The sequence below is a fragment of the Cebus imitator genome, unplaced genomic scaffold, assembly GCF_001604975.1.
Source record: "Cebus imitator isolate Cc_AM_T3 unplaced genomic scaffold, Cebus_imitator-1.0 Scaffold384, whole genome shotgun sequence".
Lineage (NCBI taxonomy): Eukaryota > Metazoa > Chordata > Mammalia > Primates > Cebidae > Cebus > Cebus imitator.
In genome coordinates this window covers 1,939,389-1,943,785 of record NW_016107699.1, presented here as the reverse complement: position 1 = coordinate 1,943,785, position 4,397 = coordinate 1,939,389, and the positions used below count along the sequence as shown (strand labels likewise).

Here is a 4,397-nt window from a genome sequence, read left to right as displayed (position 1 = left end):
CCCCCCGAGCCTCTTGGGCGGGTGCTGGGGGACGGCCCCCCGGAGCCTCTTGGGCGGGTGCTGGGGGACGGCCCCCCCCTGAGCCTCTTGGGCGGGTACTGGGGGACGGCCCCCCCCTGAGCCTCTTGGGCGGGTGCTGGGGGACGGCCCCCCCCCCGGAGCCTCTTGGGCGGGTGCTGGGGGACCGCCCCCCGAGCCTCTTGGGCGGGTGCTGGGGGACCGCCCCCCGAGCCTCTTGGGCGGGTGCTGGGGGACCGCCCCCCCCGAGCCTCTTGGGCGGGTGCTGGGGGACGGCCCCCCCCGAGCCTCTTGGGCGGGTGCTGGGGTTCGGCCCCCCCGAGCCTCTTGGGCGGGTGCTGGGGGACCGCCCCCCCCAAGCCTCTTGGGCCGCTATGAGTTCCTAGTCTTTGGCAGAACCGTCAGTTGCTGAAGATCAGGGTGAACAAGTGTCAGATGGACATTGGCCAGGGGTGGTCTCAAGCAGGTGTTGGGAACAGGTCCTGTCCCCAGAAGTGGACAGTGGGCAGTGTGAGCTTCTGCCTGGGAGAAGGACGGGCTGACCATGGTGGTGAAGAGGTCTGGGGTGGGGGCCCCTCTCCTAGGCTGTCTCCCCAGCTGTCATGGGGCAGGGTCACCCCACCTGAGCTTGTGTCTCGCCTGCTGGGGGCAGCAGTGAGGGAGGGGCCTTTTGGCCTGTTCTGTTCGTATTGAGCGGGCGAGGAGGGATTTTGTCTGTTTTTGGGGGCCAGGCCCAGATGCTGGGTGGAACCCTGGTAGCATGCAGCAGGCTGCCGGCCACACCCCCAGCTGCTGCCCCTCTGGCTGCATTTGACAAAAGAGGGCCCTGGCCCTCCTGGCCTCAGCCCCGTTCATCCTGCCTTCGATGTTCCATCTCCAAGCAAATGGGGCCCATTTTCTCTTGCGCTTCGAGGCTATAATTTTCCTGCCAAAATGTTTTAAAAGCTTACACAGAAACGCTTTCAAAATTGCAGGTAATTTTACTAACCACGTGCGTGCGTTTTGTCTGTGTGAGTCTGCAAGTGTGCAGGTGAGGTATGCTGGGGCCTCAGGGCCAGGGGGACCCTGGGTTGCAGGGCGAGACCTCGAGCGTGTGTGTGACCACGTGTGACGGTGTGGGGCGTCTGTGACATCGTGGGCTACTGTCTGTCACAGTGTGTGTGGCCCAGCCAGGCTGCTGACAGTGAGTGGGTGTCTCTTTCCTGCCGTCTGGTGGAGGTGAGGATGTTTTGTGGAATGTTAATTAGGGAAATAAATTCCCACCGGGGCGGGGGCAGTTGTGGAGGGGCCCAGGGCTGGAGGTGTAGGTCCCCTTCCTGCCCAGTCCCATGGAACGGGGTGCCACACCTGGCATGGTGCCAGCCACTCTGCACGCGCCCTCCCTGTGCCCTTCAACGTGTTCCCATGGGGCGAGGGGAGCTCAGAACAGCTCATTTTCCTGCAGACGGGAGCGGTCTGCCGTCCTTGGAAGGCAGAGGCTGACAGCACAGGCAGTTTTGTTTCATGAGACTGAGTCTCGCTCTGTCGCCAGGCTGGAGTGCAGGCATGATCTTGGCTCACTGCAGCCTCCACCTCCCAGGTTCAAGCGATTCTCCTGCTTCAACCTCCTGAGTAGCTGGGATTACAGACACGCACCACCACGACCGGCTAATTTTTGTATTTTTAGTAGAGACGGGGTTTCACCATGTTGGCCAGGCCAGTCTCGATTTCCTGACCTCATGATCCTTACGGTTTGGGTTTTATTTTTATTTATTTATTTTTATTTTTATTTTTTATAAAGGCAGGGTTTCACCATGTTGGCCAGGCTGGTCTTGAACTCCCGACCTCACATGATCCGCCCGCCTTGGCCTCCAAAGTGGTTGGATTACCGGTGTGAGCCACCACACCCGGCCCAGTTTGGGTTTTAAATGACAATTTTCTCTGTTGTGCCAGCACCTCCCCTCAGCTCAGGGAACTGCACCCCCAGACTGGGCCTTCAGCCTGGGATTCCACCTGCAGGCAGCTTGGCGCTTGAGCCCAGGATATGCTCTGAGCTGGCGACGCCCATCTCCTCTCCTGGGGCCTCTGGTTTCCCTCTATGTCCAGCCTCTTCCATGGGGCAGGCCCAGAGCCAGCAGGGCCCCACCCTCCTGCCCCACCACCTGGTGATCCGGACTAAGGGCACATCCCTTTTCTGCCCAGTTCTTGGGGCAGTGACAGTGCCAGGCCATATGTGGGTCCCCTGGTGCCCTATCTGCCCCTGCATGAGACCTGGGAACGGTGGGAGGACATGAGGACAGCCCAGGGAAGGTCAGGGTTCCCATGTGCTCCTCAGGAAAGGCCCCCCGTTCTGCACAGCCTCGTCTACTGATCTGTCTACACGGCACAGGTGGCCTCGTCTGGACTGGTCTCTACATGGGTGTGTGGCCTTGTGCCTGACATTCCAGGGGCAGGACTGAGTGGGCCACTGCCCGTCCAGGTCTCTCCAGTGCTCCAGGATGTTATGGGGGACACCTCCCCAAAGATGGGTGGGGGCACCACCCCCCCGTCAGCACCGTGGACAGCTCGTCTGCTGGGAAGTGGGGGCGTCTCTGTAGAGCTGGCAGACCCCTGCCCATCCTGGGACTGTGCCCCAAGCCCCATGCTCCCGGTGAGGACAGATCCTCTTGATTAGGGAGGTCCCCTCATTGTACCACAGACCTGGCCTCTGGTCCCGCACACTCCAGACGCACGCACCTGGCTCACACGCAACCCGGCTCACACCCACCCCGGGCTCACACCCACCCCGAGCTCACACTCACCCCGGTCTGACACACGCCCCAGCTCACACCCACCCTGGGCTCACTCACCCTGGCTCACACCCACCGCGGTCTCACCCCCACCCCAGGCTCACACCCAGGCTCACACTCACCCTGGGCTCACACGCACCCCGGGCTCACACCCACCCGTGTCTGACACACGCCCCAGCTCACACCCAACCTGGGCTCACTCAGCCTGGCTCACACCTCAGCTCACACTCAGCCCGGCTCACACTCGGGCTCACACACATCCCAGGCTCATACAACCCTCCCTTGGTGCACCCCCAGGCCACCTTCCACCGGGCTGTACTGACTCCCACCCCAACCCTTTTCCTGGTCTCCTGGGAAGCCTCCCCTATCCCCCTAAGCTGCCTCTGGGGCTGGGTTTGCTCAGAAGCCACACCCAGGCCGGGCGCTGTGCCCAGGTCTCCTATCAGCTCCTCAGCAGCCCCCCTGGAGCCAGCAGGTCAGTGCTTGCCTGAGGGTACTCCCAGTCCTGGGGCCCAGAGCACAGGGGTGACGCGTCTTCCCGCACTGTCCAGCTCCCCCGCGCCCCTGCCCCCCCATGCCTGGCTGCTGGGGAGGGCTCTGGGCTTGGGGGTGGGAGCTCCACAGGACCAGGAGCCACGCTGGCTCAGCAGAGCTTCCAGGACGGGCCCGTGCAACCTCCAGACAGCGTTCTGTTTTGGATGTTAATTGGAGGTGCTGCCTTTGGAAGGCCTGCGTATTCTCCCCAGGACAGCCTGAGCACGTGTGGCACACCTGGGGCCCCAGCAGGGCGATTCTGCTCTGAGGGCATTTTGCCCTGACGAGTCCAGAGGGACCCAAGACAGCAATGAGAGGCCTGGCCTGCACTCCTGAGCACCATTGGCCACCCCTGCCCTTGGGGAGGAAGCTGTGTCCACTCCACCGGGGTGCAGGCTCCTGCCAGCCAGCCAGTGAGGGGGCGGCCTCTACCCTCCAGCCTAGCCCTGGCCAATACCCTGCTCAGGGAGGGGCGAGGGGGCATGCACACAGGAGGAGGGGTGCCTCCCACCCCCAGGCCTCCCGAGGCAGGAGTCCTGCGGCCCATGGGGCCTTCCTGAGCCCTGCCAGCCTGGAGGGCCAGGCCCCTCTCGAGCTGGGCTGGTGCTGCAGGTGGGGGTGGGGCTCCCTGTGGCCAGCAGCTCATCTCTCAGCCTTGCTTTCTGTCTGGAAAGTGGGGTGTGAGTCTCGCCACTGGGCTTGGGAGGCTTCTATGGGGCGAGTTGGGGCTTCTGGTGGCCCCGGGAACCCCTAGAGACCCCGTCCTCGGGCATGTGGTCTGGGTGTTCTGAGGAGCTCCACGGGGTTGAAGGGCAGCAGTCCCCCAGGGCTGCACAGCCCTTTCCCGGAGCCAGCCGACCACTGGGACGTCCCCACCACCCGCCTGGGTCCCCGTGCCTCGGGCCCGGAGCTGGTCAGCACTTTTGGGGGACTGCTTGCCCTGTGCCCGAGTCTGAGGGTGGGGGTCCCAGCAGACCCCCGCTCCCTGTGAGGCCTTCTGGGCTGGCACCTGGCACCTTCCCTCCCTCCCTCCGAGTGCAGCACCGCCGGTCCCCTCCCGCCTCTTTGTATTTTAAT

The 4,397-nt window shown here is 63.6% G+C and overlaps 1 protein-coding gene across 4 annotated transcripts in view; it reads left to right on the top strand.

Annotated features, from left to right (window-relative positions):
- Positions 1–4,397, top strand: part of TSPAN4 (tetraspanin 4) — a 27,635-nt gene that overhangs the window by 12,639 nt on the left and 10,599 nt on the right. The window lies entirely within an intron of this gene.